The sequence below is a fragment of the Lissotriton helveticus genome, chromosome 2_1 (assembly GCF_964261635.1).
Source record: "Lissotriton helveticus chromosome 2_1, aLisHel1.1, whole genome shotgun sequence".
NCBI classification, from domain to species: Eukaryota; Metazoa; Chordata; class Amphibia; order Caudata; family Salamandridae; genus Lissotriton; species Lissotriton helveticus.
The window spans coordinates 966,048,114-966,071,532 of record NC_136059.1 but is presented as its reverse complement, the minus strand read 5'-3'; positions in this window follow the sequence as shown (position 1 = coordinate 966,071,532).

Genomic DNA, 23,419 nt, shown 5'->3' with positions numbered 1-23,419 from the left:
ATGGTAGCTCCCTATTTAAAGGCAAACTGTATATCAGCTTTGGCCAGCAATGAAACCCCCCCCCCCCCTCTCTCTCTCCCTCTCTCTCTCACACACACACCATCCTCACTGCCTTGTCATAAGATGTGTAAGTTATTGTGAAATTCTCTTGCTCTGAAGGGGATCAGCTATGTTTTCCCCTAGAATGACATACTGTGCATGATACATAAAGCAAATATACTTTTCGGTATGCAAAAAGCAATTCATAGGTGATCAGATGTCAGTGGCACGGGCTTCTGCTTTTCGCATGAAATGAATATTTTACTGTGCTGCCTGACTCACGCTTTGTAGGTTTGAACATTGTACACCTAACACTTGAAGTCTCTTGAAGCCTCCGGGAGAGGTTGGACCAAAATGGCAAGTTAGGTCTGTATGTTGCATCCATCCGCTATTCCTGCAGTGCGTCTCCCCACCTTACCATGTAGTTCTTATCAATGTGTTTTAACAAACACACCATCTATTGCTGTGCTTCTCACTCACGGTACAGGTCTTCAGCCAACTCTCATATATATGATGCTCAAGTATCAGACAGTCCTTCCTACAGAAGGATGCCAGTCATAATTGCAGAGTACCACTTAAGCAAGGTCCTGCGAACAGGTTTCTTTGCCATTTCTTTCTCTGGTTCTGATGAAGTGTGAAATGCATTTTCTTTTTATTCTCGTGACAATTGTAAAAACGTGTCACAGTACTGTAACTCGACATCTGCTACTTGATATATAAAAAAAGAAACTCATGACCTATCGATTTGGTGGATTACCGACATTAAACTTTGTCCCAAAATGGTCAATTCCTAGTAATGAAAATGTGTGTAGAAGATGCAAACAAACTCCAGAAACCGTCATCCATGTTATTTGTAAGGGCACAGCACTTTTGAAAGAGCGAAGAGCCCAGCTGCGCCCGGTTTTTTATTCAAGGAGTGTCCCCACCTTGTAGACAAGCAATCATAGATTCATTAAATGCGAACAATACTGCCTTAAATTTACGAATAATTATATTTTTGTGTCAGGTAGAGAAAAAACTGGACCCCTTAAATTAAAAATGCCTGCTAAAGACATTTGTTTGTTAAATTTATAACCTTAAATATTTCATTGAAAAGTCGCCATTTACTGTATTTTTTTAATATGTATTTGTTTTTTAAAATTCAATTGCCTATAGTATTAATTTGAAAAATGTTTCTATTTTTGTAAATACACGTGCAGTGGTTTTAATTAACTATGCGTGAATAAAATAAACTTGAACTTGAAACTGTAAAAGTATGTGAGTCATAACTTCAGAGAGTCATTTCAGATAGGTCCTACTGCACAGGTTTCTTAGCTATAGCGATCGGATCAACTATGAAATGTATTTTCTCTTCCTTCTGCTGGGAATAGTACAAACAGATGAAAGTACTGTCACGTTATCATTTTCCCCTTCAATTCCCCTGACAGATGCTCTGCTATGTTACCATCACCCCCACAACCATTCATGTCACCAAAGGTGTTCTTGCTGCAAGGGAAAATCCCATATAGTATCAGCTGACCAAGTTTGAGAAAACCCTTCTATGCATAATACTTGCCTTCTTCTTATGCTCTTGGCCCCATAAGCTCATGGTGTTCTTTATTCAAGTTCAAAATGTATTGTGTGATACTTAAAATTATTACAATTTACGAAGAAATAAAAATGTCATGACATGCACAACAACAATAGCCATTGAACCATAACAATCATTATTCACGAGGCGTTAACAGACGACATACGATTAATAAAATACAAGCAGTATAAAAATGTGATACACGAGTGGGTCTTGAGCTAAAGAAGTGCAAAGTGCTATGCCACACGCGTGTGCTCTTCTAAGTGCAAATATCATTAAAATGAGTCCTGTCTTTCTGAGTGCAAAATAGCATTGTGAGAATTCGTAAACACAACCGTAAGAGTTCGCTGTGTAATGAAGCTCAGGCGGCTGAGTTAATCTGAAGATGTTATCATAACTCAGGCCATTTTTTGAATGTGCTGAAATGCCTAGAGCAGTTGGGCCTATAAGATATGAGCTGCCGCCGTGATGCTTGTGTCTATCTGTGTTTAAAAAACTTTAAAACAGGATGATCTGTACATTTTGATTGTGTTTAATAAAAAATGCTGGTCGCTCTTCAAAATCCTGCTGTAAGTTTTGTCCTGTTTATAAATTATGCCTGCGACTCTTGTTTATGTGGACATATAAGGTGCAACAGTATTTGGATTTGAAAAGCAATTTCCTCAGATCCTTGACTGTAGGGCATGCACAAAAGTGAGTTATTGTTTCGTTTGAGTAGCCACATAATCGGCAGCGCGCCGCTTGGTCTTTGCTTTTCCATGATGGCTGTAGGTCCCTCCAGTCATGCGTTCCTAAGTGATGATGAATAAAGCTCTTTTTTTATCTCAATGCTAAAATGGGCTGCTAGATAAGCTTATATGTGTATAGGAATTTATCACTGTCCAAGCGTGACCTCTTTTGGACAATGTTTTTTATCTTCTAAGAGAGATTTTTTCTTTGCTAAATCGTTCCTGGGCTTGTTAAAATTGACCTGCTCTAGCATGCTGTCCCATGCTGGTTGAATGTCAAGTTCGACCAGGTAAGCTCCCCATGTGTTTGATGTTTCTTGATCCATCTGGCCTTTGATCTCTTCCCAGCATAGACTGTTCAATGAGCCGGGCTCTGATGATCGAAATTTATGGCACAGCTTCGCAAAGGAATTCATGCCCCGGAATATCTGATTCTGGAGGCCGAATTCCAGCAGTACCTGTGCAGGGGATACAGACTTAGGGAGGTTGAAAAAGGCCTTGTGGACCTTGGTCTGGAGCTCATTTAATAATTCAGACTCCTTTCCACATCAAGGGGCCCTTTAGGATGGCGGGCGGATCGCCCCTGAAGACCGTCCGCCGCTTTTCCGCCCGGTCGACAAGTCGACCGGGAGGAAAAGTGTTCAATATGGTGGCGGTGTCTGGTAGACACCGCCAGCCATATTACAATGTGGCCAGGAACATGCCTTTCCGTGGCGGCATTGCTGCCACGGAAAGGCATGCGGAGTCTGCTTGCAGGGGCCTGTTGCGGGTCCCCAAGGACTCTGGGGGGTGCACATGGGGGGTACTTATGGTACCCCGCTGCATTTTAATGAACAACATGGCAGGCACCGCGCAGTGCCTATTACGTTGTGCATTGAAAGGCACAACCTGCCTTTGTGGCATTGCAGCGGGCGGTGTGGCAATGTTACAAATGCTACAAGTACGGTTGGCCCATTTTCGGTTCCACAAAAGCTGCACAGCCAAGTTTCTGGATGAAATCCAATGAATCAAGTTTGTTACAATCTTCTTTTCTTTTAACTTTATCTCCTCACATATAAACCATGCTTTATCTTTAGATCAATTCATTTGATTCAATCTGTGTTTTACGCATATTAAACAGCACTCAGACGCATGGGGTTCATTCCATGTCACAATTTATTGCCTGTGGTCCAATGCATTTCAGGAGGAATGTTACAGATGCGCCATGCGCCCGCCAGTGTGGCGGGTGCATCCTAATTGGGAGTGCGGGACTGTCGCACCCTCAGCGGGAGGTCCCGTTTCCCGGGGGTATGGCAGGTGGACAAAGTCCGCCTGCCATACTAATGAACCCCCAAGTGTCTAGGCCGTATGACAGGGTGGGTAAAGTTTGAGCTGCTATCACTTTTAAGAGGTGGTTGTGGGCCGGGCAGCCCAGTTTTTTGTTCAGTAGTCTGTAAGCGAAGGTTAGTGACTTGACTGTAGCTCTTAGGTCCATTTTTTGTTCCTTGTAGGTTGCTCACCGCCCCAGTTTTATACCAAAATATTCATAAGACGCTTGCTCTTCAACTAACACCCCTCTAATGTGTCATGTTTTTTTTGAGGTACACTAGGAGTACAACCTTAGTTTTCTTTTTGTTCAACTAAGGTTTTCCTGGTCAAGGTATGTTGCTAGGTTATTTATTGCTCTTTGCAGGCCAATCGGACTTTGACTCACCACCACAATGTCGTCTGCATACTGTAAGAAAGGAATTGGCTCTTTGGCCAGGTTTGGTGGGTGGCACTTGGCAGATTGCATGTATTTAGTTATGTCACAGGTTAAATAGGCTTGGAACCAGGACGCAGCCTTGTTTTAGGCTGTGCTCTGTGTTTATACTGGCTGTTACTCTACTCCCATCGCCTAATTTTACTCTTGCCAAGGTTTCGCTATGTAGGGTGATAATTGCATCCAATAGTTTGATCAGTAACACCCAGGTTTTTAGTTTTCCCCAAAGTTGGTTTCTGGTCACTCCATCGAACGCTGATTTCAGGTCGATGAAGCATGTGTAGAGTTGAGTTTTCCTTTTTGCTGCTTTTTCTGTTAAAAGTGCCAGAATTGCCAAATTAGTGATTGTTCCCATCCGAGGCCTAAAGCCTGTTTGAAACTTTGGAATTATGCTCTTTTCATCTATCCAATCTTGAAGATTGGATACATGATGCTTATAGTTTAGCCTCTATGTCAATCAGGATATCAATCTGTAATTTTCTGGGCTACTATGGTTTCCTTGCTTAAATATGGGATGAATTATATTCCCTTTCCAGGAGATAGGACCTTATTCTGGCTGTAAATGTAGTTAAATAGGGGCATAAAATATTCTCAGTTTAAAGTTTTTTTATTATTCCTAGTTGTTTAATGTCGGTTAAGTTGTTTTGTTCATTACTGTTTGTCTCTTGTTCTTTTTGATTACATTCTTCCTCAGGATGGAGAGTGGGTTTTTCTGCTTCAAACCTCTATCCCCTGGGTGTTTTTAAAGCCATTGTCGCTTTAGCGCTCTTTTTATGCCCCACGTTTTTTCTTGTATTTTATACACATTTCCTTCAGATTACCATTGTCTTTTTTCCCATTCTCGCTGCCACTGCTTGAAGTCGCACCTCTCTTGCGATCCTTCTTTTTTGATCTCGCACTTTAATGTTAAACCATGGCTCTCCCCTGGTTTCTGTTTTCTTTCGGCGTTGGGGATTGACTAGGAATTTTTTAATAATAACGTGGCCCAAGTGTTCCCAGTTTTTTTCGATATCTTCTTTTTTCTGTTTCCCAATTTGATTCACATAATCCCGGATTGTGTCCAGTATTATCTTCATGTCTGATCCTCACCACTTTAATTTCCTGAGGTTATACTTTTCTGTATGTTGTAGTAAGGATTTTGATTTTTGTACCTGTACCAGTGTGATGTTAATGTTTGTAATGCGCTGGAAGTGGTCGCTTTTTGGGCGTGGACAGACTTGAAATGAATCAATTATTGGGACAAGGTTACTGCTGGTGATGGTGAGGTCTATGGTTGATTGACTTTTTCCGCTCAAATGCATGATAGCCGTTGGTCTATCTCCGGTTAAGTTGCCGTTCAAGATAGTCAGGCCTTGAGCTTCCAATTCAGGAGTTATAATTAATATTAGTTGCCAACTTGACTTATTAGAGTGAAGCTTGCCTGTGTCTAGTTCTTCTGTTAGCCAACCATATTTTACAGTTGTGTAAGTTGATAGTCCTCTTCTAGGCTGCCCAAAATTTCAGAATCTTTCTGCAAGAATATGGTGTTCGATGTATCCCTGAATTGGAACAGGTTTCCTATCCATTGTTTCCTGGAGCAAGATGAGATCTTGTTTTTGCAAGAAGGACGAGGTTTCAGATCTTGGCCCATTTCTTTGAAGCCATGGACATTCCATGAACAGATCCGGATTGTTTCCTAACCTGAAACTCCGGAAAAGCAGTTGTTCCTGGTGCAATTCTTAAATTCATCCCCGTTGTTCCTGCCTGGTTGCACCTGTGTGGTGTCATCCAGACTTGTTCTTAGGTTTTGGTCAGTTACGTTTTTTATTTAGGGCCATTGGCACACAGGACCAGTCCAGACTGTTTCCTGACTGATGTTCAGAATATAAGGTACTTGCTGTTAAGTTGTCCTGTGTTGAAATGTTTTGCTTGAGTGGCATGGTGTTTCGAGCACCTCTTAAACATGTTTTTTGGCCTTTCCCGATGGTTTGTTCTGTATTTGGAATTGCAGTTCTTTTTAAGAGGGGATATGGGTACTTTGGCTGTTTATGAAGCCTCAAGGTGATTCACCAGGCTTCGAACGTTGTTCTGGATGTATAGATCCTGTCCACTAGTTCCTTAGAAGTCCAAGTTCTCAAGAACTCTTCTTTTTCTGGGGCCAATGCTGTTTGCCGGAATTCTACGGCTAGAAGATCAGGTGATGTCATCCCCTTTAATTCTGGTATCTCTTTGAACAGCGTTAACAGGTTCCCTCATTTCAGTATATCTTGTCTTCTTTTGGTGGAGTATTCTGGTGATATTTTGGGAATTGGTGATGTTTTGAGAATGGGCAATTACATTTATGGCTTGTTGCTGTTTTTGAGTGTCATATGTTTTGAAACCTGTGTGAGTTTTTTGCCCGAGAAATTCAATGGTAGCTTTTTCTTTTGTTTCTGGCTCTGGGTTTCCGGGTTTTTTGAGTGTTTGGTAGCCATGAAGTCTTGATTTTTAACACTGTAGGAGAAAGCCTGCAGGTACAGCCCTTTCTGTTTATTGTGACTTTTATCGGAATTTGAGTGTATTTTTCCTTACTTTTTGATTTGTCGTGAGCCTTTTCCCCTAATGTTTCTTCTATGTTTGCTGGTTTGAGCGAATTCTGTTCTAGCTCTTTTGTGCTGGTTCTTTGTGCCCCCTAGGCTGGACTTGGGCCTCTACAACCTAGGGGAGCTTTTACTGACAGGCCCCGTGGGGTTTTTGCTACCCCTTCTCCATTGTCTGGTGGTTCTTTTGGGTCTGGTCTTCCCTTTTCAGGTCCAGGCTTTTGCACCGCTTCATTGGCCGTTTGTTGGTTAGTGATTGTGTGATGTTCCTGGCTCATGTTCTCTTGATTACTGGGGGCTTGAATGTGAGGGAGCACTTGAATTTTGTTTGATTTGTTAAGGTCGACTGGGTTATTTGATAGGTCAGACTATGAAATTAAGGTGTCTAACGTTGCTTCTTTATGTGTCCTATTTTGTTTTCTAAGCGTCGTTTGATTAGTAAATATTGAGTAGATAGTCCCAGGACCTGTGACTGTTTGATTATTGTGCTTTAGACTAGCCTTCCTGGCACATTTTTGTTGCCTTTTAGTAGGTTTTCTGATTGGCGAAGGAATGACAGTAGTCTATATTGCCTCAGCTTGGTTGTCCCCTAGCTGGTTTTAGAAGGTTTTAGAACCTTTTGAGGCTGTCCCAATTATTCAACCGGGGCCACAAATTAGTTTTTCGGTTGAGGAGGTCGAGAAGGCCATCATGACCACATCCGGAGGTAAGGCCCCAGGGCCAGATGGTGTCCCTGTGGACATGTACAAAGAAAAACCTAGATACTGGGCCCAACTTCTAACAAACGTTTTTAATTCCGCAGTAAGCTCGGGATTCCCTGCAACATGGTCATGTTCAACAATTATCCCCGTATTTAAAAAGGGGCAAAGAGGAGACCCTAGATGCTATAGGCCCATATCTCTTTTAGATTCATCTTTTAAAATTTTGGGGAAAGTCATCTTGGCAAAATTAGATGGCTGGGTTTCAAAGAAAGACCTCCTTTCTAATGCCCAATATGGGTTTAGGGCGGGTAGAGGAACCGAAGACCAGTCCCTTAACCTGCACCTAATAATAAATAAGTACACAGTTGCCTCTAGAGGCTCGGTCTATTTGGAGTTCATGGATTTGTCCACAGCCTTTGACCTAGTTAATAGGTCAAGGCTGTGGACAATACTGCTGGATCTGGGCCTCGACAAGGAGCTTGTGTACTTCTTGGCAGAATTACATAAAGATCTATATGCCTCAATTAGAATGACCCAGGAGGGTAAATGCTCTGCAAAATTTAAATCAGGGAGAGGGGTACGCCAAGGGTGTATACTTGCCCCAATTTTATTTACACTGTACATTAACTCACTGGAAGAATCACTGGGGAAGGCCACGCTTGATGTTCCGCGTATGGGAGGGACCCCGACACCGGTACTCCTGTTCGCGGACGATACCGTCCTCTTAGCTCGGACTCCTCTGGGTCTACAAAGGCTATTAAACTCTTTTGGAGAGTTTATGAAGTCTTTGGAAATAGTGGTCAACGTGGGAAAATCACATGTGATGACAGTTAGAGCTAGAAAGTACAGTACTAACAACTTCCACTGTAATGGTGATGTGATCCCCAGAGGTAAGGTTTTTACATATTTGGGTGTAGTATTTGATGATCGAGGTGCTTGGGTCCCCCAAATTAAATCCAAGGTTAACTCAGTTAGAAGATCTTCTGCTGCAATTTTGGGTTTCGCCAAGCGGTTAGGAGGGAAACCTTGCGAAGCAATCCTGGCCATCTATAGAGCAAAAACAATTGCCATTGCCAGATATGGGGCTGCAATATGGGGTTACAAAAACTGTGAGTTAATCCAAAATGAAGAAAACAAATTTCTGCGTGCCCTACTTGGCCTACCCCAATCTACAGCCACTTTCTCAATCCACCAGGAGTTAGGTATGGGTTACATTGTTGATATGATTAATATGGCACCCATCCTCTTATGGATAAAAATCTGGCTGAATCCCAATCTCACATTGAACCATCTCATATTGCTGGATTGTATGAGCCTAGAGAAAGCCAAGGACATCCAGTGGCTATCGTACGTTATAACAATCACTAAGGACATGGGACGACCTGAAATTTTTACAAATCCTGAGGCCCTGGCAAAAGCAGATTTAAAATGGTTTAAAGTAAATTTTATTAAGGTTAGAGAGCAGGAGAGAGAGATGGAACAAATGAGAAAATCTATGGTTAGGGGGCACTACTTATTGATCTCGACTTTGTCTATCCAACCTTATCTTACTATAGTAACGATACCGTTGAATCGTTGGGTATTGACAAAGTTTAGATTTAATCAGTTGCATAGATTATTTACTGATTGCAAAATATGGTGTAACCCGGCGGATGCCCCCGGTGTAGGTGTGATGGTTCTCTCTGCAGGACACTAGTCATTTTATGTTCTTTTGTCCTTTGTATAGATCACCTAGAAGAAAGTTTATTGTTCCATTGCTAAAGGGAAAGAGATTCCTGCAAGTCAGACCAGCACTATTTTACCTGCAGCTAATGGATTCTCCAGTAATTATGTACGGAGTGGCAAACTTTATAGTGACATCGATTCGCTGTATAAAACTGAACATGATAGATTATTTGATACTGCTCCCGTACATTTATTACGTCAAATGAAATATGTGTTAAAAAAAAGAAAAATATAAATTGCACATGTATATACATATTTTAAAAATTTTAAATGTGTATTAATGTAACCCCTCCCTTTGCATTGTGACTTTTATGGTTTTTATTAATCGAATAAAGTGGTATTGAACTTGAACTTGGTTGTCCCCTAAATCCAACTCATCCTCTGTTTCCTCTTTCTCTGCTTCCTCTTTATTTTTACCACTTGTCACTTTTGTTATTTTTGTTGCCTTTGAGGTCTCCTTGTTCTCATTCTTTTGCGTACTCGCTATTGGTTGTGCCTTTCGTGATGTTGTACTGCCCCTAGTATGTATGTTAGTGTTTAAGGGAGTTTGGCCAGTTTATCGATTATTTTGCCGCAACCGCAGTTAAATGGCTGTTGAGGGTTACTTAGTTGTGGCTTTGAGCTACCCCTGCTTTTAAGGATAGTCGTGATTAGGTCTAGCTTGTTGTTTATGCCTGAGACGTGTTCTGCAATTAGGTTTATGAGGTCAATCTGCACCTCCATTTTGTCAGATTGAAAATGTAATACCCTTATTGCTTGATTGAAGGTACCTAACAGGGATTTACTGCATTGGGCAGTTGGTATCTCTTGGGGGGACTTTCCTGATGACCCCAACTCTAGTTCAATCCGACTTACTGATGAGATTGTTATTGGAGATGACAGGCTTATCTGGTTAGTGTTAGTTTTTATTTAGAAGCTTTTATCTTTTGATATTCTCTCTTGAAGGTCATTTCTGTGGATTGGGTTCAGGGAGGTGGAGGCTACCCCCCCTCAGCCAGATGCCCATCCCGTTGGGGGGACAGTTGGGGGATTTTTCCCTTGAGTTGCTGTTTCTGGTGTGTCTTGTTTTAGCATGTTAATTTCCAAGATTTGGAGGAGGTTGGCATTGTTAGATAAGGAGAAAGAGCAGGTCCAAGCTTCGTCCGAAGGGGCTGCCTGTTTGGCAGAACTGTCTAATGGATCTTCCGTGAGCTCGTTTAGGTTGCCCGAATTTGATCTTCTTCTGATTTCTTTATTTTGACTTGCTGTGGGAGTTTTCTGGTGCACCTGTGTCGTTGTGGTTAATTTTCTGCTTTCTGAAATTGCTGAAGTTGTTCCTTGTGTGGCTGTCTGCTCTTTTTGAGCTTTGCTATTGTCTGACTGAATAAGGCGAGAGCTAGTTTTAACAGTTGTGGTAGCTTTTTATGTCCAATTTATATGGAATTATTGGACTTGGCAGACCTGGTGTTTCTTCTGTTGGAGCATAGATTGAAGCCATTGGGCCCTTCAAAAAGAAACATTTCTGTTTTCCAGATTTACTGCAAAGGTTAAAAAATATTGGTTCTGACGTTGGTGCCGAAACAAGCCTCTCTCTCAGCCCGGTCGTCTTCCTTTTTTTGCTTGATGAGGCGGTTAGTACCGTTAAGGAGGTATTTTTTTGTTTTTTCTTGTTGCCGCCTGACGAATTCTTCCTGATCTCATTTTCCCTCTATAGGTTGTTTTCCCTTAGAGTGGGCTTGTTTGGTTTTGTTTTGGGTTTTTTGTGGTTACTTGTTCCTTATGTATTGTATAGTTTGGTATTTTTGGGGGTGTTCGCTTCCTCTGTACCTCTGTTGCAGATCACGTTACAGGGCCCCCTCGGGGCTCTCTGGCCTGCTGTCCCTTCCCAGGAGTGGCGGTAGCAGGAGTCAATGGTAATGGAGCATTTCCTGTGAAGCATATTTTCAGGGTTGTCTTGCGCTGGGTGGGGGGGAGCGGGGCGTCCAAGTGGGAACACAGCAGATGTCCTGCAAGCTGCACCCAGACCTGGCTGGACTGCATCTGCTGGGAGCTGGGCTCGCGCACAGCAGCAGGTAGCTGGTAGCTACTACCACCGCAGCTTGAGCACCCATGCTGTCTCATCATTTTGTCCTTGCCTTGCCCACTGTTGCGATCTCAGCAGGGTCTGGGGGTTATCAAGGAGTGTCGGGGTGACAAGAGACCAGGTGCTGGGTAGCTGCCAGATAGAAGCCAGGAAGCGTAGTTGTGAAGGGGAAGACACTTTCTGTAGCAGCTCTTGATTAAGCATATGATCTACAACAGTATATCGGTCATTATTTCATCTAGCAGCACGGCCAAGCAAGTCAGGCAGCAATGAGATTCACCCCTTCTGTCTTTCTGTCCAATCTGTCCGGTCTGCTGCCAACCGTCCGCTGCGGGCTGCCCAAGCCACTGAGCCACGAGCTGGGCTTGGTGACCTCAGCAATCTCTGCGGCCTCCGCGGGCTTCAGCTCCGTGCTGGTTCAGTACAGGCTCCATTCTCCGTTCTCTCTGGGAGCTGGCATTCTCTCCAGGAGCAGACAGAATTAGTCGCAGCCTCTCACATGGGTTCTGCTTCCGGTCCTTCTCAGCAGTCCTTCCGTGTGTTCTTTATTCCTTTGCAAGATGTTTCAGCATTGTCTCACCTTTCTATTTGATCCTTTTTCTTTTATGGCCCACCTTCCTGCATGACCTTCCAATCGCTGTCATGTCATCATTTGCTTTCCTTACAATCTCTCTCACTGGTCTCCCATTTTTCATCACCCCTCTCATTGAAGGACTCACGTTCTCTGTTCCTGGCTTCCTGCTTTTCCTACATTAGGTAATCCTGCACCCCGCTTCTTACCACCTTTCTTTCTACTTGCCCTAAATTTATCCCATGTGGCTGTGACATAAATGTGATGATTCTCTACACTAGAGTCAAGCTACTCATCACACTCCATCTCCTACCCTCTTCTTTTGTTCTGTCCCTTCCATTTTGCAATTCCTTCTCTCCAGCCCTCCAAGATGGCCTCAACTGCTTTCTCCTCTCTTTTTCTCTGCCCTGCTGCTGCTTCTCTCACTATGTCTTTCTGCTCTGTCTCGCCTTTTTTGCTGTCTTTTTCATTCAATGACATGACTTTATGTGCCTGTGATCTCTCTGCTTTGGTCAGCTCAAGCCTTCTCTTGATTCTTTCTATTATCCCCTTTGCGCCCTTATTCCCACCGTCCATGGACACCATTAATGGCTCCTTTTCTGATTCGCTAGACATTTGTTTTTCTGACTCAGAAGACCCCAAATGTGTTTCTGACACCTTAATTGTTTTATCAACCCCATACACCTATCTGTGATTATCTACTCCATGTCCTGTCTCCTCCCCTGATTTAATGTTACGATCTCATTTATCTTTGAATATCAAACTTTCTTAGCCATTATACACGAGGTCCCGTAGCCTGTGGACACCTCTGAATTCACAGCAACATTGAAATTAAGATTATTTTGATGTCAGCGTGAATTCAGATGTCTCCGCAGATTATCGTGACTCATAATTTTGAAGGTTTATGATATTGATGTATTATCAAATCACTAGACCTCTATGACTGGATCACATATTGAGGCAAAAAATATAAAAAGAAGAAGCTGCACTGCCTCACTTTTCCCTGAGATGTGTGGGTGAACTATTAAGTCATTTTGGAAATATTGATAAATTCCAGAGGTTTGTCTATATAACTATTTGGTCAGAATAAAGAAGCAATTTGAGATCCTGAGAAAACTAACAATAGAAAATGGCATGACAACTATGTGATATGATATATCAGGAAAACAATATTACAAGTCCAGTCTTTCGGGAATAGAATAAATCTTTCTAATATATGAGTTCCTGAAGAAGGTGGCGCAACAATAAATAGAGCCACCAAAACGTGTGCCAACTGCTTTTATTGAGAGTCAAGGACTGTAACCTGGCTGTGTGGAAGAAAGACTTATGTATTCTCCTGATTTGGGGATAAAAGGAGGCCCTTGAATGATGTCTGATTTGTTATGAATCAATCAGGGGTGTGAATGAGATATGTGTGTCTGAGATATGGTTGTGTGGCTTGTTACAATGAATTTAATATTGATTTATTTGTTATTACTGTGGTGCATACCTTTGCTGTACTATGGCATAAGAAATGACATTTTGTATATAATAAAATAATTAAGAAAATATTTCGACCATCCACATATGTGTTAGTATCATTAGTGGATGATTTCCAGACTGAGCATATTGAGTGGGAAATATGTGTGATATTTATAGTTACTAACGCGTTACCACACTTAAAAGTCAACTTTTGTGGCTATCCATTTGGTATATGTGATAACCTAATTTACCTTCCTGTTATTCTTCTTCTGCTCCTCCTCCTCAAATCTCACCATCATGAATAGGATTTTCCAGGTCAACGCTTCCATCCCTACCACAAGCGACATCCTAAACACTCTAAAATCATTCACTATGTCGACCCTTTCAAATAAAAAAAAATAACAACACGCAAAATCAGAACATTAACACTAAACTAAACACTAAACAAGACTGCCAATTAGCCCCTTAAACTGATGTTATTAACAAACCCACCCCACCCACACCAGTGTATGAGGAGAGAGGCTGTCACGGGCAGCCCTGCTCATCAACCGTCCCTAGTTCTATTCTTCCCTTCAATTTTCTGCTCACAAGCTCTCCTTCTCCCCCTTTAACAGCTCTTTTTGCATAGATACCCTGGCACTCCTCTTTCACGGTTTCATGGGAAGACAAGAGTCTGTGCTTTGACAGGGCACAAAAGTACTACTATTGCAAGCAAGGAGAAATGATGTACCCTCTGTTGTTTTTACTATTACCTGTGTCAGCTGGCTCCCTTCATCCACGAATCATAGAGGTCAGCTGAAGATTTCACAAATCCATCACAAGCATCTAGCCTTGTCAGGCTTCAGGTGCCACGTGGTTAGGTCATAAGGCATAGGCTAAGCAGATGGTGAGGCTGAGTCGAGGCTGGAGATTGATGAGAACGGTACACTGGAAACTAAAGGTGTGATGAAGACCAGACCGGAAACTGACTGATATGATTAGACATTCACTTCCTATGGTATAGTACACTTTTGGAGCATTCAAGGCAGTGACTGTTTATAAAGCTACATCCACATGGAGTTTGAAACCGGAAATGTGTTGGTTGTCATAGCTCTCCACTTCATACCATTTCACACCCATTTACTCATTCCCCATATATGTTGTTTTTTCGGATGTATGACATCACAACGCATGCTTTTACTCCGCATGCCATTACAACGCAGTTTTTACAACGCAAGTCATTACAACGACTTGCGTTGGGGGGCGCTGGATAGTGGAATAGTTTAATTTTCTATTCCAACTCCAGTCCCCGTGGATAGTAGTGAAGGTGTTGGATAGAAAATTAAACTATTCCCTATCCTACAGCGCCCTCCAGCGTAAGTCGTTGTAACGACTTGCATTGTAATAGCTTCGTCGTAATGGTAGTGCGGAGTAAAAGTTGAGTTGTAAAGGATGTTCCCCGTATTTTCTATCTCTCTGTCCTTTTGTGTTAACGTTCTCTTTAGATCCATATTCCCTGTTGTTATTGATTGTTCTTGGTACCCTTGTGTATTTTCTTTCTCTTACCCTCTTCATCTCTTGCCTGGTCTGTGGTGGCATCCCCTGGCTCTCGCCTGGTATCCTGGTCGACCAGGAGCTCATCCTAGCAATATCACTTGACAGAACTGTTAAGTTTAATTTGCTTATACGTTTATCTAGTTTGATAAGGATTATACCATGTACTTACCAGTGGTTTCTTGTTTGGTCTACAGCATACAGTCCACTCATATCGAGGTTACCCTATACTGTTCCACAGTCTGTGATGATCCATTCAGGAAGTGAGGGCCAGTACAGTGTTTCTTTCCCACTCCCTTTCTGTTTCCCAAGAATCCTATTACAGATGCATTAGTCAAATTTCCACTGGCATGGGAGTTCAGGGATGGCAGGGGTTTTCATGCTCAACAGGAACCTCACAAGCTCAACACTTTACAGCTCAAACCTCTTGACACTAGAAATACTACTTCCTCTTTCCAATGCACTGGGCTCTCAGCCACCTTTACGAAGCTCCTAGTGGCTTATCAAAGCCCTCTGATGAGATTTGGTTTCCCTTCGCAGACTTAGCCTTGCTGCAGTTTAAATTGCCTGGTTGCCAAGTCACACTCTAAAGTTGTCTATGATCTCCTCCTTCCATGTGGGCCCACCCTATGGCAGTCCACTGTCTACCCTTCCTCCAAACACCATGTCCTCCAAAATATGCATAACCCATTGCCTTCTGTCCTGTTTAACTCTTTCATGATTTAGGTACTCCGAAAGGGGCCCTAGGACCACAATAGCTTGTGGGGCCATAAATGCCTAATGCATTGCATCTGTAAGTTACACCCTGTCCCTCATAGCAGCTCAACACCCACCCCAAAGACAATCCTACCAGCCACCCCACATCATTTTACTCTGCTTGCAGCACCTTGCTTCATGTTGTTGCTCTGCCTGAAAAAACAGGCTGTCAGTGTTGTGATGTGCTACACGCAAGACCCATAATAGTAGTACACTAATGCATTGCTTCAACGAGTTGATGCTGTGTATGCCATCTTGAGCTGGGAAGGCCAGCAGAATTGATGACCCTGCCCACACAACAACAAACTCCACCTAACCACCCCCCACTTCCTCTGTCTGAGTTTGACTAGTTACAATGGGAGAATTGCATGTTGATGCCACCCACTCAGATGTTGGCTAATCTTTGAGTAGATAAGCTGAATGCAAAGAATCCCCCAAATTCTCTCCCGTTTATGTTTCATGTATTTCTATATTACTCTGTCCACTTTTTCTGTCATATACTGCTAAAATATATTTAATTCTTCATAATGTATTAATAATGCTCAGTTTTAGATGCCATGAGTGCTCCTTGGTGAATGTTGCTCTACTAGACAAAGCAATGTGATAGTTGGACATTGTGGAAATTTCAGTATTAACAGTGATGAAAGAATGTATTTTTCATGTAAAGATTTATCTTCTAAAATGTTGCTATTGATTATGTACATTCATTCTTTATTGAACTGGGCGCAGGAACAAATTGTTTCAGTTTTCTGTATCTGCAGTTCATGCACAAACTAATTACAGACTCAGTTTTATGCACTTCATACAGTGCAATGTTTTAAAAACTGGTGCACAATTGTGAAACAGTGCACCCCTTAATGATTCAGCTGCAGTATTTCTATGTAAAGTAATCCTCTATCTTCATTCAATTTTTGCTCATGCACAGAATATTGCAGTCCAATATTCTCTCAGTCTGCATGATTATTGCTCGTAAAATAAACCAGCGTGTTTCTATCTTCGGGTTTCTTGTAAAGTTTCTCCTTTTCATGGCTCGTCAGTAAATCCAGAAAAAATTCTATATTGCTACTGGATGCCATAAACTGCATTTAGTTTCACTGGCAATTTACCCAATCAATGAAGGTCTTGAGTTCTTCTGTGCGGCTGTCTCATATTCACACTACTTCATTTTCTCCAGTGAATGATCTTGGTCTTGAACAGGTTGCCCCATATACCCATTAGTTTTCATATTCCACCACTAGTTCAGCTGAAATCTTAGCAACATTAGCTAAGTTGATCTATACTAAATTAAGGATGAAGTTTGTCAGAGCCTATTGTTGTTGGTTCTCCTGTTAGATATAGCATCATGACATCCAAACTTACAGCCTGTGGAATGTTTGCATATAGTAATTTTACATTCATGTTTACCACTAATTGATCATTGTCATTGAAAAGGACCCCTTCTAGTGCATTAATGGCATCAATAGTATCTTTCAGAAAGGGTATAGTGCTTGAAACAAATGGTTTAAAATTATCTACATTGGCTCCAGTGGTGCCCCACACCCTGACGTGATGGGCGGTTCTGGCGGTTGATTGGATCTCTTTGTATCTTAAGTGATACATATAAGACTGCTGTTCCCGAATATTTAATCTTCATGCTATCACATTCCTTTGGGATACACATTCCTCCATTTGGCCTTCAGCTAGAATTTACATGATTACATTCTGTATTTCTTTGCTCATATTGTAAAGTATTCTTCTGCTGTGGTTTGAATTTTATAGCTGTGCAATGCCTGTTTATTATAAGACTTGATATCTGCTATCTTTTTTGTCTTTGTATCCCTCCTTATGTGCAGGTGTAATTGTGATTGGATCATGCTTTTTGAGGTCAGTGAGAGTGTGAATTGCTCCTTTGACGAATTGGAGGGGGGAGACACATTTTTTTCCATCGCCAAAGGCTATCAATGTCCCCTAGTACTTCTTTTTCGAATGTCTCTGAATTCTGGAGGCATCCTGGTGGACAGTGGAACGAAAAATCTTCTTTTCAGGTCACTGGCTTTGTCAGAGCTTTAGTTTTCTTGGTTGTTCAAAACACCTTGAATCTCATTTTTGGAAATATTCCTGAATTTACATCCTTATATTAATGAAGTTTGTTGGTTTGTGTTGGTACGAAGGAGAACCCTTTTTCCTAATGGTTAGTTATTGTTTTCTTCAAAATGTATGTACTGAATTCAAACTCTGTGTGTGACTACTGGTATGTTTCTCTGGGTACTCTGACCTCTCCAGATCTGCATTGTCCTCTTGTTTGCTTTCTTCATGGCCTCAAACTCAAAAATGGGGGCTCTTTCTGGTTCAGCTCAAATATGTTTTTGAGAAAGTCACAAACTCCTTAATTGACCCTGAGCTTTTTTTAGTTTTTTTGTGTGTATTGTGCAGTTCTCTATATTTGACTTAGTATGTTGGCAACAAAGTCTTCAATCTGTTTCTCAATTTGCTACAAGAGTACCCCAGTGTCCTGAATTGTAATGTTTGTTCTAACTTCTTTGAGAGCTGCTTTTTCTTCTAGATCCTTCTTAAACTTTTTCTCTGAAGCACAGTTGCTTTCACATGGCAATCTCCAGACTATTTTGTGCAGACTACTTGATCTAGTTCAAGAAAAACAACCTACACATACTGTCTTTTATGGGTAGCTTGTTTTAGAGTATCTCAGTACGAAAACTAGACACGTAGGACTGTGGGGCAAATTTACAAGCCTCTTGCAACACTTTTGCGCCGCTGTTGCGTCACGTAAACAATGCACCAGGTTGTACCCAACTAACAGTGTAACAATTCTAGGGAGATGCTCCCCTTGTAAAGCCCTGCACCACATTATACCTGCATCAGGTATAATGCATGCAGGGTGGGTGCTTCAATGCAGGTAAGCCTTGTAGAAGTGACGCAGTGAAATCTACAAGATTTCACTGCGCCACTTCTAGGATGCCACTGCGTCAAAACCTTATGCCAGCTTGGAGATGGAGTAAGGAGTGACTCAGTGTATTAAGTATAGGCCTCCTCAAGCACTGCTGGCATTGTGTCATGCTTGACACAACTCCAGCAATCCGTGAATTTTGCGTCGACAGATGCGTACGAATTTCGGACGCATCTGTCAATCCTTGCACCATGGTGCGCTGTATTGTAAATACGACGAATCCATGGTGGCACAAGGGTTTCTTTGACCGTCGCAAGAAAACTGAGACATCTCTGCTCTAACACAGAGATGAGTCTGTTTCTTGTAAATAAGCCCCTGTGTGTTTAGAATGTACCTATACTTTTATTGATGATGAGTTAGTATGTTGGTGGTGAAAAGTCTTCAATCTGCTTCTCAATCTGCTCTAAGAGTACCTTCGGGGCACATGCATCAATGTAGGCTTTTGCAATTCCTTAATTGCGATTATTAGGAATTGCAATTAAGGAATTGCAAAAGCCTATGCATGTAGGAATTGCTATAAAATTAGCGATTCCCAAACATTCCTTAATTGCGACTCGCAAATTGTGAATCGCAAATAAGGAATGCCATCCCATTCATTCCTGAATGAAGGCCCATAGGAATGAATAGGAGATTGCACGCCCAATTTGAAGGGTGCAAGGGTGTCAACAGTACACCCTGTTGCACCCCTGAAATTGAACTGTACATACATTTTACACACATGCCTGAAGGGCCTGTATGTGTAACCCACAACTTTGAAAAATGCACTGAAGTGCATTTTTCAAAGTTTTTGCAAATTATCATCAGTTCAAATTGAAGGTATTTTGCACCCCCTATTAGCAAAATCGCTATTTGCGATTTCATCATGCATTGCATTTAAGGAGTTGCAATTTGCTATTCCTTAAATCCAATCGCAATTTAAGAAATCGCAACAAATTGTGATTTCTTAAATTGTGAGAGCCTTTCGGTCTCATGCATCACAGAGGCCCTTTTTGCGGGCCCAAACAGCCGATTTTTGCGAATTGCACCATTTGCGGTCGCAAACAGGTTGATGCATGTGCCTGTTAGTGCCTTGAATTGTAATGTTTGTTCTAAATTCTTCAGTTGCTGATTTTTCTTCTGGCTCCTTTTTATACTTTCTCTTTGATGCATCAATTGATACCACATAGCCGGCTCCAGAATATTTTGTGCACAGTAGTTGTTTTAGAGTATCTCAAAACACAAACTATACCAGTAGGACTTTGAGTTTAGAATGCACTTATACTTTTAATTTATGATAATGAAAAATACACAGCAGATTTCAGCAACTGTCTGTAACTGGTCAATAAGTTGTGTGATCGAGTTCTTATGCGTACATATCCATACAGTGGAGCATGTGGAATCTAAAACCTTTCAATATGAATGACCCACCCGTACACAGTATTGGAGCATATCAGTGCTTTAATTAATCTCCATGAAATGATGTATGTATCGTAACAAAAAATTCCCTGGCAAAATTCTTAAACATGACTACATCTGTGCTTTCATGATTCAGTTATAGGTAGCAACAGAAGAGGAAAATAAGGAATCTGAAGTCCTATTCCACTTGCTACATGGTAAATAAAAAGTGATTCAGTAATAGGCGTACGTTTCTCAACCCACTTTCTACTGCAGCAGTTCTTCAGCTTGTCCGCTCTTTGACCCAAGTCTTGATAATGTGTGTGTGTGTGTGAGGGGGGGGGTGTATGCGTGTGTGTGTGACACGATACCTGAATGTCAATCAATCAATCCATATATACGCTATTCAATTTTAAAAATAAAAACATAAAGGTCGAACACAATAAAATACTTTGACTACACAATTACAGCAATAAAAGAACAAGCACAGGTTCACATGCTATTAAAACACCAGTTTGCCATGATAAAGCATAATATACGGTAGGAGTATTTGCAAACTGTAAATACAATACGCCGGTCTCACTTGGTTGAATTTCGTGGGCAACAAAAAGGGCGATATAAATGTATGTTGCAGAACGCTAAACCTCGGACAAATTGCTAATAGATGTGTTGTCACATGCACATATGGGCAGGATAGAGGCCCTATGGCAGCCGAGGTTGAAAACATAACCCTTGGGAATAGGTTGAGCGTAAAAAGAGTCAGCAATCGTCAATGGTGACTAGACATCTCCAAAGCATGGTAAGGCTCCATTTCAGTCACAGTTTTCACCAGTATCGCGCGACGTACTGAGAGTTTGCTCAGACCTAATGCCTCACGATCTGCTACCATCTTGTCTCTAAACACTTGTTCCACCCGTGTGCGATCAGTTTTCACAATACGCTTGACTCCAAATATAGCTCAGGTCACCCTAAGATTTTCAGGGTGGTTAATACATAATTTAACTAAGGGTTTGTGAGGAATTGTCCAGGGCCAAGCAATCATGAGCAATTAATCTTTTGAGTTCCAGCTTGCCCTTTTGTCCAGATAGAAATCCCAAGCAGCAAATGGCAAAGTCAGTGACATAGTCCATACCAAGCTCTGCAAGGACTACTTCAGAGGATGTGCTTTGTGGGACCATATGGAACTTATTTTCATCGATTTCAATGAGGGCGATGACCCCATGTCCCCAGATCCCACACCCATAATTGACTATAGGGATACATTTAGCGCTGAAAATATCCCAAACTTTGTTTAAGTGGGTGCACCCTAGCCTGTGGGAGAAATCACCTATGCTATGAATAGCCCTATTGAAAGACATTACATTGTTGTTAATCAATAGGCGCCAATTAAGACGAGAGTCCAATTGAACAGCGCCACTGGAACGGGCACAAGAGGTGCCGGAGGCTACATCGGAGCAGTTGTGTTCCTTGGAGCTCCTCCCGCCTGGCGCCATTTCGGGTTTAATCTTCCAATAAACTCGTATTTAGATTCAGTGTTGGCGGATTTCCCTCCACATGGTCCAGATCGACTTGATCATTTATTACCTCTATAGCGCCTGACTAAGGTAAGGGGTTAGAAAAGTTTGGACTGATAGACGTCCTGAAGAAGACCGACGTGACCTGTTGAATGGTGGCACTATAAGGTCGAAACATGTTGACTATAGCAGTTTAAGGAGGGGTGTTACAGGATCCTGATTTCCTCCCTTAACACTACCATCCTTCACCATACTTTTAATCCTGACCTTGGAACCTATGAATAAAGGCATTACAGGTATCAATGAGCCAGTTTTAACTTCACTATCTTGACTGCACTTTGTTCTATCACTTTACCCAGTCTTGGGTTAACACTTTTTGATGTGAACACTGTTTGTCACATCTAAGTTTGTTTCCTTCTTTGTTTTTTGTGTTCCCCCCTCCCTATGCTCCGCCCTGTGTGTGGCAACGCCAGGGCGTTTTGTAAGCAGACCCGATGATGAAGCATGTCACACACATTTGTGTGTGAGTGAGGGCAGTTTTCCAAAACACATAATTGTGCCACTGCTTGTTTCAACCCTTCCTTGGGGTTGTTCCTTCTCCACCCCTTTATGTGTGTGTATAGTCCAATTGAACAACCAAATAATAGAAATTGTCCACTTGACTGATATGGTGACCCTCCATGAAAAATATCAAGTTTTGATTTAATGAGGGCAAAGCACAATCACATGTGATTTGGAGAAATTTGTAGCGATGTCCAAGTTGCCCATGAAATCCATAAATAAATCTGAAAGACTCTGCAACCCTCCCACGCTTCAGATTAAAGTGTGGTGTGCATTCCTCATTAGAGCTGTATCTGCATGTAGCTGAAAGGTCCTTGTACAAATTATGCAAAAAAGAGACTAGAACCGGCTCAACCCCCTTCTGTGCCATCATGAACCACAGCTTAGACAGGTAAACTCTGTCAAAAACCGAGCTGCGATCCATGAATGCCAGGTGAACTGCACCCCTGTTGGCCTTGGTATATTTACAGACAAGCAGATAGAGATTCAGACTTTGCTCAATGGTACCCTGTCCGGGCATAAAGCCATATTGCAGATCTGACAACATACTATTCTCCTCAGCCAGGATGGGAGCCCATCCAGAAAGACTTGACAGATGATTTTGACCCTTTTTGGTTTGTGGGCCCCTTAATAACTCTACATCTAAATACAGCTCCCAAAAACACAACCTTTTCCACAAAAAAAGGCAAATGAGACATCATGGTTAACAAAGAGGCCAAGCAAGCAATTACTTCTAGAGTGGGGACCCTGGAATCCCTAAATGTCCTATGACATAAAAGGACCTTAGAATTACAAAACCTTGAAAAGGATCATCTCACACACCACTCTGCATGTCATGCTTCATCATCGTTCATCCACACTGGCCAAATAATCCACTAATGGTGGGTGTATCCCCTGTGTTGGCTGGGAACATTTATGGATAAAACCTGGAAAAAGGGATCCAAAATGTATAAGTAAAAATTTCTGCTGTTTTTCTAGGGAAATTCCTTTAATTGATAGAAGGGCAACAGGATGATTAACATGTATTAGGGATGCAGAGGAGTGATTCTTACTCCTGCTTCAGGTGGATCCAATACCCATACATAGGTCTGTGTCTTTCGTAAGGACCAGGGATCCCTACTTTCCTAGGCTACAAACAATCACAGAAAAGAACCAGTGCACTTAATTTAAATAACCAATCTTTATGTTTCTGCTGGAGACTAATTTACTTCTGCTGCAGTTTTTTATATGGTCCTGTGATAAGCAAACATATATTGTTAAAAATAACAGACGAGAAAACATTTAACATAGAGCAAATAAACTTCTCTGTCATGTACAATGAGTCGCATACACTGACAGTTCTTACTATTTCTGCACTTGTGTCACTTTTAACTATTCCAGCAGGGCTCTTTGGTCATCTTCTCTGGCTCTGTTGATTCTTCGCTGAATTCATGGAGTTAGGAGTGTTGGCCAATTTTTTTCGTAGCTGGCCTCCTGGTATTGGAACAAACTTCGATTTAACATTTGTAGATGCCAGAAACTTGAGACTACAATCAAACTTCAAAGAACATGCTGCCATATTTATCACGGATTTGCATCGCT